This window comes from Phyllobates terribilis, unplaced genomic scaffold, assembly GCF_046119375.1.
Source record: "Phyllobates terribilis strain yellow unplaced genomic scaffold, ASM4611937v1 Scaffold_5__5_contigs__length_657084704, whole genome shotgun sequence".
Classification (NCBI taxonomy): domain Eukaryota; kingdom Metazoa; phylum Chordata; class Amphibia; order Anura; family Dendrobatidae; genus Phyllobates; species Phyllobates terribilis.
Genome location: NW_027362765.1, coordinates 9,792,353 through 9,805,723, shown reverse-complemented (window position 1 = coordinate 9,805,723; position 13,371 = coordinate 9,792,353). Strand labels below are relative to the sequence as shown.

Here is a 13,371-nt window from a genome sequence, read left to right as displayed (position 1 = left end):
CGAATATCCTTGGTAAGAATTGTATTAAGTCCCGGATCCTGGTGTAACATTGGTATGTATTTCTTTATAATGGACACCGCTTTGTTATACTGGGGACTATAAGTTGTACAGAATGTTACACTGGAAGTTTCACATCCCAAATCTTTTTTTCGCCCCTTATTTTTGAGAAGATCCTTACGTTCTAGGCTCGATGCCATTTTGTATGATTTTATAAGATTCCAATCAGGATAACCTCTTTTTGCCAATCTGTCATAAACTTCACTGGCTTCCATATCAAACGTAGTATTATCCGTACAATTTTGTTTCGCCCTAATTAATTCCCCATATGGAATATTGCGCTTGATATGCAGCGGGTGGTAAGAATTGGCCTGCAGAATACTGTTACTGGCAGTCTCTTTTCTATAGGGTATTATTTTTACAGTATTGAGATATTTGTCACCGTTCAATTTAAGATCCAAAAAATTTATTTCTCTAGAATCAAAACAATGTGTGAATCTCAAATTGAAATCATTGTTGTTGAGATTTTCTGCAAATTTCAACGCCTCCTCCTGTGTGCCTCCCCACATCAGGAGGAGGTCGTCGATAAATCGACCGTACCATATTTTTGGGCTGTAAATATTTCTCTCATTGGAAATGTGTTGCTCCTCCCATTTGGACATTAATCCAATGATGGCGAAAATTTGCTACCCATACTTACTCCCCTCCTTTGTAAAAAAAAAAAAATTGATTGTCAAAGCAGAAATAATTATGATCCAGAAGAAATTTGACATGATAATGAAATCTTTTATTTCTACTGTATACGTGCTATAGGTATCCAAGTGATAGCTCAGGCTAGTTAATGCTACACTCTGTGGTATGGATGGATATAGAGCTACACACGTGGTCTAAATTGCTGGTACCCCTCGTTTAATGAAAGAAAAACTCACAATGGTCACAGAAATACCTTGAATCTGACAAAAGTAATAATAAATTAAAAATATTAGAAAATGAACAAATGAAAGTCAGGCATTGCATCTCAACCCTGCTTCCACAGAATTTAAAAAAAAAATTAAACTCATGAAATAGGCCTGGACAAAAATGATGGTACCCTTAACTTAATATTTTGTTGAACAACCTTTTGAGGCAATCACTGCAATCAAACGATTTCTGTAACTGTCAATGAGACTCCTGCACCTCTCGACAGGTATTTTGGCCACTCCTCGTGGGCAAACTGCTCCAGGTGTCTCGTGTGTGAAGGTTGCCTTTTCCAGACGGCATGTTTCAGCTCTTTCCAAAGATGCTCAATAGGATTTAGGTCAGGGCTCATAGAAGGCCACTTCAGAATAGTCCAATGTTTTCCTCTTAGCTATTCTTGGGTGTTTTTAGCTGTGTGTTTTGGGTCATTATCCTGTTGCAAGACCCATGACCTGCGACTGAGACTAAGCTTTCTGACACTGGGCAGCACATTTCTCTCTAGAATCCCTTGATAGTCTTGAGATATCATTGTACCCTGCACAGATTCAAGACACCCTGTGCCAGATGCAGCAAAGCAGCCCCAGAACATAACAGAGCCTCAACCATGTTTCACAGTAGGGACAGTGTTCTTTTCTTGATATGCTTCATTTTTCTGCCTGTGAACATAGAGCTGATGTGCATTGCCAAAAACTTCCATTTTTGTCTCATCTGTCCATAGGACATTCTCCCAGAAGCTTTGTCGTTTGTCAACATGTAGCTTGGCAAATTCCAGTCTGGCTTTTTTATGATTTTTTTTAAACAATGGTGTTCTCCTTGGTCCTCTCCCATGAAGTCCACTGAGGATCAAACGGCGGATGGTGCGATCTGACACTGATGTTCCTTGAGCTTTAAGTTCACCTTTAATCTCTTTAGAAGTTATCCTGGGATCTTTTTTGTTACCATTCGTATGATCCGTCTCTTTGATTTGTCATCAATTTTCCTCCTGCGGCCATGTCCAGGGAGGTTGGCTACAGTCCCATGGATCTTAAATTTCCGAATAACATGTGCAACTGTAGTCACAGAAACATCAAGCTGCTTGGAGATGGTCTTATAACCTTTACCTTTAACATGCTTGTCTATAATTTTCTAATCTCCTGAGACTACTTTTTCCTTTGCTTCCTCTAGTCCATGTTGAGTGTGGTACACACCATGTCAGCAAACAGCACAGTGAGTATCTGTAGCCCTATATACAGGCCCACTGACTGATTACAAGATTGTAGACACCTGTGATGCTAATTAGTGGACACAACTTGATTTAACATGTCCCTTTTGTCACATTATTTTCAGGGATACCATATTTTCTGTCCAGGCCTATTTCATGAGTTAATTTTTTTTTTCAAAATTCTGTGGAAGCAGGGTTGAAAAGCAATGTCTGACTTTCATTTGTTCATTTTCATAGGTTTTTAATTTATCATTACTTTTGTCAAATTCAAGTTATTTCTGTGACCATTGTGGGTTTTTCTTTCATTAAACGAGGGGTACCAACAATTTTGACCACGTGTGTATAACATCGCATAATAGCCAGTGATAATTTTCTTGCTATAGAAAAATCTTCAAATACAGTATCCACAAATTTAGAGTCACTAATGTAGCTGGGAATTTCTTGCACTAGTGGTTGAAGATAGAAATCTATCCACACACCCAGTCTCTCTCCCATAGAACCTAAGCCCGCTACTATTGGTCTGAGTGGTGGTGGAAATATGTTTTTGTGGATCTTAGGAAATGAATGATATATAGGTATGAAAGGTTGTTCCACAAAGAGCTGTTCCGCCAGTTTTTTTTATCCAAGGCTCCTGTACTCAAACCTTCTTGTAGGTTTCCATATTAAATTCCATATTGAAATCATTGGTGGGGTCTCTGGTTAGTTCCAAATACACATCAGTGTTTCTTGTTTCTTAAATCAATCAAATTGAGCTTGAGCTAAATAGAATGTAATACCACTATTGTGCCCCACTTGTCTTCTTGTCGCACTGTCAAATCCATATTAGTTTTGAGTTCCCTCAGGGCAATTTTTTCTTTTCTAGTTACTTTGCTATTTTTATTTCCCTTATGAGTGATTTCATTTTTTTTAGAGAAACCAAATCCTTTTCAATAAGATCCTGAAACTGATCTAAAACCATGGAACGTGATTGAAGTGGATTAAAGGATGGATTTCCCCTATGAAACAGACTATTCAGAGAGGTATCAGAGTTCATAGATTCCCTCTCCAATGATTTCAATTGTAATAACACCTTTTGTTCTGAAAAAGATTTGTTAGGAGTAATATCAGAATTAACTGTTGCAACATCAGTAATATTTTCAACATCATTATCAGAGCTATCAAAATGACATTTCACAGTAAGGGTCCGCGCCAGTCTATTAACAGCCAAAATTGCTCTAAATACAGCAAACTCATTGGTAGGGGCAAAACTTAAAAGTGATAATTGTTCCTCTGATAACACAAAACTGGACAAATTCCAAATCAGTAGCTCTAATAGCGGTGGTTTCTGTTCCGGGTGGTATATCTGTTTCCGCTTGTGTTTGCGGCCCCCCTTTCCTCCGTTTTTTGGCATACTAGTAGATGTATTTTGCTGGATACTTCTGCTGGTCATAAATTGCTGATTTTCACTTGCCGAGCTTACTGAGGAATCTGAATGTTCATCTGATCTGATGTAGGAAAGGTAGATGAAAAATCTGTAGAAACATCCATACCCTTGAAACTGACTTTGGCAGGTTTTGTTGTATGTTTCTAGGGACGTTTTTTTAGAATAGAAAATGGACCTTTATCCCAATCATACACTTTGTTCTGTGAGTAATCCTCACTATCACGTTTGAATTTTGTTTTTTTAATGTTGATAAAATCTTCTATCATCGCTAAATTAGCTTTCAGTTAGTCATTATGGCTAGTGAAATCCTTGTTGTGCACAAATGTTTCCAATGAGGATTGGATACTTTTTACTTCTGTTTTACTTTTTGTAAGTTCCAGCTCCTCATATTTCAGGATTAACCCTATCAACTTCAATGAACAATCGCTAAGGATGCAGTTCCACTCTGTTTGAAATGTCTCATCATACAGGGCTGTGGCCACTTTTTTTTTTAGCCTTAATCCCCTTGGCATCATCTCCTTTTTCACATACATTTCCAGAGTTGTAAAATCCCAGCAGATTTTTAATTCTTGAGATTTTTAAATCTCAGGCAGGATCTAATGCTACAATATTAATGACAGTTTTGTTTACACCTTGGACATGGTATATCGCTAGTTTTTATATTTATTCTATATTTGTATCACAAATATTTTTATTTTTTCTACAAGTTAATGATATTAATTTTAGAGGATAATAATAATGTGTCACTAACGTTTTTATTTCCCTTTTGTCTATGCTAATCATACTGACCACAGAGACTAGTGAGCACATAACTTATCTTTAATTACAACCTACCTTTATATGCTCACTAGTCCACAGTTCAGGCAGACCATGATTAAGACAGCATGTCGAAACGCATAGGTCGAGACAGCTGTGATCCTTGTGTGAACTAAGACTTATTATGGTGGTAGCAGCATTTTTTAATGGCTCAATAAAAGCTATGTTTTATTCAAGTTCATAGCCTGATACACTGGATTGTTCCTCCTATTTTCTGATTCATGAACCAGGCTGCTCTGGCTGGATCCGAGCGAGGCTGAGACTGCACCACACCCAAAAGGTGAGCGGACTTTACTTACCTTTTTTTCTCAGATATTAACCACTTCGCGCCAGAGCCTGTTTTTGCCTTCGTGACCGGGCCAAATTTTTCAATTCTGATCACTGTCACTTTATGAAGTAATTACTCCGGAACGCTTCAACGGATTCCCCTGATTCTGAGACTGTTTTTTCGTGACATATTGTACTTCATGATAGTGGTAAAATTTCTTCGATATCACTTGCGTTTATTTGTGAAAAAATCGGAAATTTGGCGAAAATTTTGAAATTTTCAAACTTTGAATTTTCATGCCCTTAAATCAGAGAGATATGTCACACAAAATAGTTAATAAATAACATTTCCCACATGTCTACTTTACATCAACACAATTTTGGAACCAAAATTTTTTTTTGTTAGGGAGCTATAAGGGTTAAAAGTTGACCAACGATTTCTCATTTTTACAACAAAATTTACAAAAACATTTTTTTAGGGACCACATCATATTTGAAGTCACTTTGAGGGGTCTTTATGACAGAAAATACCCAAAAGTGACACCATTCTAAAAACTGCACCCCTCAAGGTGCTCAAAACCACATTCAAGAACTTTATTAACCCTTCAGGTGCTTCACAGGAATTTTTGGAATGTGGAAGAAAAAAAATTAACATTTAACTTTTTCACAAAAATGTTACTTTAGACCCAAATTTTTTTAGTTTCGCAGAGGTAACAGGAAAAAATGGACCCCAAAATTTTTGTGCAATTTCTCTTGAGCGCGCTGATACCCCATATGTGAGGGAAAACCACTCTTTGGGCACACTGCAGGGTTCGGAAAGGAAGGAGCGCCATTAGACTTTTTGAATGTAAAATTTGTTTGAATAATTAGCAGACGCCATGTTGCGTTTGGAGAGCCCCTGATGTGCCTAAACAGTGGAAACGCCCCACAAGTGACACCATTTTGGAAACTAGACCCCTTAGGGAACTTATCTAGATGTGTTGTGAGCACCTTGCACCCCCAGGTGCTTCACAGAAGTTTATAATATTGAGCTGTAAAAATAAAATTTTCACATTTTTCCCATAAAAATGTTTTTCATCCCCTAATCTTGCATTATCATAAGGGTAATAGGATAAATTTCACCATGAAATTTGCTGTGCAATTTCTCCTGAGTATGCCGATACCCCATATGTGGGGGAAAACCACTGTTTGGGTGCATGGCAGGGTTCGGAAGGGAAGGAGCGCCATTTGACTTTTTGAATGTAAAATTTGTTTGAATAATTAGCGGACGCCATGTCGCATTTGGGGAGCCCCTGATGTGCCTAAACAGTGGAAACCCCCCACAAGTGCCACCATTTTGTAAACTAGACGCCTTAGGGAACTTATCTAGATGTGTGGTGAGCACATTGGGAGACATAATAAACAAAACAGTAGCAGGTGAAGAATTGGTTTTATTTATTTTTTACGCCGTTCCTCCTACGGTATAAGTGATGAGATTACTTTATTTTTTGGGTCGGTGCGATTACAGAGATACCAGATTTATATCGGGTTTTTATGACTGACAGCTGTCACACACTAAAAAACTCTTTTTTTTGCAAAATCTAGTTTTTGCATCGCCATATTTTGAGAGCTATAATTTTTCCATATTTCGGCCGACAGAGTCATGTGACGGCTTGTTTTTTGCGGGACGAGTTGACATTTTTATTGGTACCATTTTTGAGTACGTGACATTTTTTGATCGCTTTCTATTCCGTTTTTTGGGAGGTAAAATTAACAAAAACCAACAATTCAGGAATTGGTTTTTGAGGTTTTTTTTAATGCCGTTCTACGTGTGGTAAAAGTGATAAGGAAGCATTATTCTTCGGGTCAGTATGTTTACAGCGATACTACACTTACTGTATATTTTTTTTATGTTTTGGCCCTTTTACACAATAAAACAATTTTATAGAAAAAATATTTTTTTTGTATTGCTTTCTTCTGAGAGGTATAACTTTTTTATTTTTCGGCTGATGGAGCTGTATGGCGGCTTGTTTTTTGCGGAACAAGATGACGTTTTCAGCGGTACCATTTTTATTTCCATTTTGCTTTTTGATCGCATTTTTTTCCACTTTTTGTTTGGCGATATGAGGAAAAAGCATAGTTTTTTGCTCCGTTTTTTTATTTATTTTTATTACGGTGTGCACAGAAGGAGTTAATTAGTGTGACAGTTTTATAGCTCGGGTTGTTTCGGACGCGGCGATACCAAATATGTGTACTTTTTTTATTTTTGCATAAATACACGGATTTATCGGTTTAATATTTTATTTATTTATTTCTATTTATTTTGTAATTTTTTTTAACAGTTTAAAAACATTTTTTTTTTACATTTTTACTTAGTCCCTGTATGGGACATTAATTTTTATTTTTCTGATCACTGATCTCATGTAATGTAATAGACATATATTACATTACATGAGATCTTAGCTGACTGTTTCACAGTCAGAGTCTCCTGTCGGGCTTCAGCTGCAGGCTGAGCCAGGCAGGACACCATATATGGCAGAGCTGGAGGTGGTCATGTGACCTCCAGATGCCATAACAACGGAAGGTCCTGGAAGGTATCAGGGGTCGTCGGAGAGGTAAGTAAGACGACCCCCTCTCCTCCTGCTGTCTTCTATATGCCGCGATCACTATAGATCGTGGCATATAGAAGACAGCAAAGGGTTAACATCACTGGGACCTGATCCAATCAGGTCCCGATGATGTTCCCTGTCAGAGCTATCGCTCTGCACCGCTCCCGCAGCGCTTGCAGGACCCTCGGGGTCCTGAGCGCTGCGAGACCACCCACCGTTTTTAAACGTCCACGCTGCACAGAGCCCAGGCAGCGCCGACGTTTATCTATAGTGGGCGGTCAGGAAGCGGTTAAAATGTTTCAAAAGAAAATTGGCACCAACAATTCTTGTAATAAGAAAAAAACAAGCAAAAAGCACAAGACACATTTTGTTGCTTTTTAACATGTTAAACATTTGTTTTAAAAAACATTAAGTCTTTTGAGCACCAGAACAGATGTACACCGCAGGGATCACACAGGTACGGCTGCTACACCAACCCTGGCAGTCTAACCATTTACTGCTGTCAAATGCAAACATGGCATCTAAGAATGATTGACAGAGTTCGGTCAATGCCCCTCCTCCCCAAGTACTCGATAGTATGGGGCCGCCTAGTTACTACGATACTTAAATGCCTAATAATGGTGTCTGGACCTGCAATGTACTAAAGTCTATTAGGCCGGGCCAGAGGCAACGTCCAATAAGTTACTTTTTAATGCCTCCATACACATTAGACTAAAACACACGTAACTTTTTTATTTTTTGGCAAACAGAGCTGTAAGACGGATTATTGTTTGCGGGTCGAGTGGCAGATTTTTTTTGGTACCATTTTGCACATATTTTTTGATCGCTTTTTATGCAGATTTTTCAGACATAAAATGAACAAAAACCAGCAATACAGTTATATTTTTTCATTATTTTTTGCGCCATTCGCTGTGCAGTAAAAGTCATCAGACCGATTTGTTCGTCTGGTCGGTGCGATTACAGCAATACCAGATTTATATTTTTTGTGTCTTGGTATTTTTACAGACTAAAAATAATATTATACAAAAAATGAATTTGTTTTGGCATTGCCATTTTCTGAGAGTTGAAACTTTTTTATTTTTTTTGCCGAATGAGCTATATTAGGGCTATTAGTTATATTAGGGCTTGTTTTTTGCGGTTTGGTGTTTTCATTTTTACCATTAATTTTTTTTACATAACTTTTTGATCGCTAGTCAGTATGATCAATAAGCGATGTTTTGGTGTGCATTTTTTTTTGTTACGGTGTCCGAGAAACAGAATAAATGCCAGTTTTATAGAGAGGGTCATTCCGGATCCAGAGATGCCAACTGTGTGTACTTCTTTTTTTTGTTTGTTTATTTTTGTTGTATCACAATGGCTGCGTTTTAAATGGCGAAGCGGCTTTTCGTGATTAGTGTGCGGTTTTTTTGTGTTTTTTACATACTTAATTTCACTTTTTTTCACTGTGGGACATGTATAATTTTTATTTTTATCACTGGTCTCATACACTGCAGTACTCGTGTACTGCATTGCATGAGAATAGTCAGCTTATAGCTAGATCTCACAGGCCACTGTACCCTGGGGTCATCACATGAAGTCAGGGTACCATGGTAACCATCGGGACCAGCAATTCTCATCGCGGGGGTCCGATGGTTACAAAGGGGGTCGTGTGACTCCCTTGTAACAATTTAAATACTGCTGTCGCGATTGACAGCGGTATTTAAGGGGTTCATCAGTCGCAAAAACGTCTGGGGCCGATACTGCAGGGTGTCAGCTGTCATAATGTTGTTAATGAGCTGACTGCACAATGTTAGTTAAGTCACATCCATAACAACTTTATTATAAGCCATTATCCTATACACAGCGACGTAGATAGAAATCACAGGTCCCATAGGAATAGCTGTACTTGGGCCCCTAACCTCAAAAGGGCAAAAAATTATCCTAAAAAATATATTATATATATTATATATATATATATATATATATATATATATATATATATACACACAGTACAGACCAAAAATTTGGACACACCTTCTCATCTAAAGATTTTTCTGGGTTTTCATGACTATGAAAATTGTACATTCAAACTATGAATTAACACATGTGAAATTATATACTTAACAAAAAAGTGTGAAACAACTGAAAATATGTCTTATATTCTAGGTTCTTCAAAGTAGCCACCTTTTGCTTTGATGACTGCTTTGCACACTCTTGGCATTCTCTTGATGAGCTTCAAGAGGTACTGCATAAGGGGCATAATGGGGGCATTACACTGTGTGAGGAATAATACATACTGCATAAGGGGCATAATGGGGGCATTACACTGTGTGGGGCATGATACATACTGCATAAGGGGCATAATGGGGGCATTACACTGTGTGGGGAATGATACATACTGCATAAGGGGCATAATGGGGGCATTACACTGTGTGGGGGCAACATACATCATGCATAAGGGGCATAATGGGGGCATTACACTGTGTGGGGGCATCATACAGTGGTGGCCAAAAGTATTGGCACCCCTGCAATTCTGTCAGATAATACTCAGTTTCTTCCTGAAAATGATTGCAATCACAAATTCTTTGGTATTATTATCTTCATTTAATTGGACTTCAATGAAAAAACACAAAAAGAATTGTCCTAAAGCCAAATTGGATATAATTCCACACCAAACCTAAAAAAGGGGGTGGACAAAAGTATTGCCACTGTTTGAAAAATCATGTGATGCTTCTCCAATTCGTGTAATTAACAGCACCTGTAACTTACCTGTGGCACCTAACAGGTGTTGGCAATAACTAAATCACACTTGCAGCCAGTTAACATGGATTAAAGTTGACTCAACCTCTGTCCTGTGTACCACATTGAGCATGGAGAAAAGAAAGAAGACCAAAGAACTGTCTGAGGACTTGAGAAACCAAATTGTGAGGAAGCATGAGCAATCTCAAGGCTACAAGTCCATCTCCAAAGACCTGAATGTTCTTGTGTCTTCTGTGCGCAGTGTCATCAAGAAGTTTAAAGCCCATGGCACTGTGGCTAACCTCCGTAGATGTGGACGGAAAAGAAAAATTGACGAGAGATTTCAATGCAAGATTGTGCAGACAGTGGATAAAGAACCTAAGAAACTAACCTAAAGAACCTAAAGAAACTAACATCCAAACAAGTTCAAGCTGCCCTGCAGTCCGAGGGTACAACAGTGTCAACCCGTACTATCCGTCGGCGTCTGAATGAAAAGGGACTGTATGGTAGGATTCCCAGGAAGACCCCACTTCTTACCCCGAGACATAAAAAAGCCAGGCTGGAGTTTGCCAAAACTTACCTGAGAAAGCCTAAAACGTTTTGGAAGAATGTTCTCTGGTCAGATGAGACAAAAGTAGAGCTTTTTGGCAAAAAGCATCAACATAGAGTGTACAGGGAAAAAAAAGAGGCATTCAAAGAAATGAACACGGTCCCTACAGTCAAACATGGCAGAGGTTCCCTGATGTTTTGGGGTTGCTTTGCTGCCTCTGGCACTGGACTGCTTGACCGTGTGCATGGCATTATGAAGTCTGAAGACTACCAACAAATTTTGCAGCATAATGTAGGGCCTAATGTGAGAAAGCTGGGTCTCCCTCAGAGGTCATGGGTCTTCCAGCAGGACAATGACCCAAAACACACTTCCAAAAGCACTATAAAATGGTTTGAGAGAAAGCACTGGAGACTTCTAAGGTGGCCAGCAATGAGTCCAGACCTGAATCCCATAGAACACCTGTGGAGAGATCTCAAAATGGCAGTTTGGAGAAGGCACCCTTCAAATATCAGGGACCTGGAGTAGTTTGCCAAAGAAGAATGGTCTACAATTCCAGCAGAGCATTGTAAGAAACTCATTGATGGTTACCGGAAGTGGTTGTTCGCAGTTATTTTGGCTAAAGGTTGTGCAACCAAGTATTAGGCTGAGGGTGCCAATACTTTTGTCTGGCCCATTTTTGGAGTTTTGTGTGAACTGATCAATGATTTGATTTTTGCTTCATTCTCTTTTGTGTTTTTTCCTTGCAAGCAAATTAAATGAAGAGAATAATACCAAAGAATTTGTGATTGCAATCATTTTCAGGAAGAAACTGAGTATTATCTGACAGAACTGCAGGGGTGCCAATACTTTTGGCCACTACTGTACATACTACATAAGTGGAATAATGGGGGCATTACACTGTGTGGGGAATAATACATACTGCATAAGGGGCATTACACTGAGTGGGGCATGATACATACTGCATAAGGGGCATAATGGGGGAATTACACTGTGTGGGGGCATCATACATCCTGCATAAGGGTCATTACACTGTGTGGGGGCATCATACATACTACATAAGTGGCATAATGGGGGCATTACACTGTGTGAGGAATGATACATACTGCATAAGGGGCATAATGGGGGAATTACACTGTGTGGGGGCATCATACATCCTGCATAAGGGGCATTACACTGTGTGGGGGCATCATACATCCTGCATAAGGGGCATAATGGGGGCATTACACTGTGTGGGGGTATCATACATACTGCATAAGGGGCATAATGGGAGAATTACACTGTGTGGGGGCAACATACATCCTGCATAAGGGGCATAATGGGGGCATTACACTGTGTGGGGGGCATCATACATACTACATAAGTGGAATAATGGGGGCAGTACACTGTGTTGGGGCATCATACATACTGCATAAGGGGCATTACACTGTGTGGGGGCATCATACATCCTGCATAAGGGGCATTACACTGTGTGGGGGCATCATACATCCTGCATAAGGGGCATAATGGGGGCATTACACTGTGTGGGGGCATCATACATACTGCATAAGGGGCATAATGGGGGCATTACACTGTGTGGGGGGCATCATACATCCTGCATAAGGGGCATAATGGGGGCATTACACTGTGTGAGGGCATCATACATCCTGCATAAGGGGCATAATGGGGGCATTACACTGTGTGAGGGCATCATACATCATGCATAAGGGGCATAATGGGGGCATTACACTGTGTGGGGGCATCATACATACTGCATAAGGGGCATAATGGGAGAATTACACAGTGTGGGGGCAACATACATCCTGCATAAGGGGCATAATGGGGGCATTACACTGTGTGGGGGCATCATACATACTACATAAGTGGAATAATGGGGGCAGTACACTGTGTGGGGGCATCATACATACTGCATAAGGGGCATAATGGGGGCATTACACTGTGTGGGGGGCATCATACATCCGGCATATGGGACATAATGGGGGCATTACACTGTGGGGCCTGTAAAGGGGTCCTGTACTATGAGAACAATACGTTTCCTCCCTTCCTGTCTCCATAGTTGGGTCGTATGTATCTATTACAGGAAACAGAACAAAAACCTTATGATTCTTATAAAGGGGCAACACAAGACCCCAAAAGAGTCTCCGTGCTGAAGGGGTTAATGCTCCCTGCACCCAGTAATGGGGTCTCCACATACCTCCACCTGCAGAGCCGCCACCACATATATGGCTGCTCTGTGCGCACAGGAGCTGTGATGAGGTCACAGGAGGGGAGGAGTCAGGGGTCACATGATCAGGGGCCTCAGTGGATACAGGACTCTGCTGTGCTGGTTGTCATGGTGCTGGATGAGCTGAAGTTTATGTGTGGGGTCAGGAGGGGTTTACAGTGTGGATGTAGCAGAGCCGCGTGTGTACGAGGTGTACGGAGCAGAGCCGTGTGTGTACGACGTGTACGGAGCGGAGCCGTGTGTGTACGAGGTGTACGGAGCAGAGCCACGTGTGTACGAGGTGTACGGAGCAGAGCCGCGTGTGTACGAGGTGTACGGAGCGGAGCCGCGTGTGTACGAGGTGTACGGAGCGGAGCCGCGTGTGTACGAGGTGTACGGAGCGGAGCCGCAGGTGTACGAGGTGTACGGAGCGGAGCCGCAGGTGTACGAGGTGTACGGAGCGGAGCCGCGTGTGTACGAGGTGTACGGAGCGGAGCCGCGTGTGTACGGAGCTGAGCCGAGCGTGTACGAGGTGTACGGAGCAGAGCCGCGTGTGTACGAGGTGTACGGAGCAGAGCCGCGTTTGTACGAAGTGTACGGAGCGGAGCCGCGCGTGTACGAGGCGTACGGAGCGGAGCCGCGCGTGTACGAGGC

At 40.7% G+C, this 13,371-nt stretch overlaps 1 protein-coding gene across 2 annotated transcripts in view; it reads right to left on the bottom strand.

Moving 5' to 3' along the window:
- Positions 1-12,790, bottom strand: part of LOC141270497 (uncharacterized) — a 59,129-nt gene extending 46,339 nt beyond the window's left edge. For both annotated transcript variants that reach the window (XM_073680502.1, XM_073680503.1), the window contains exons 1-2: positions 12,709-12,790; positions 4,694-4,963 (exon numbers count right to left, since the gene is read on the bottom strand). The gene's annotated coding sequence lies outside the window, so the exon portion shown is untranslated. The remainder of the gene's footprint in view (positions 1-4,693; positions 4,964-12,708) is intronic.
- Between the last annotated feature and the right edge of the window lie 581 nt (positions 12,791-13,371).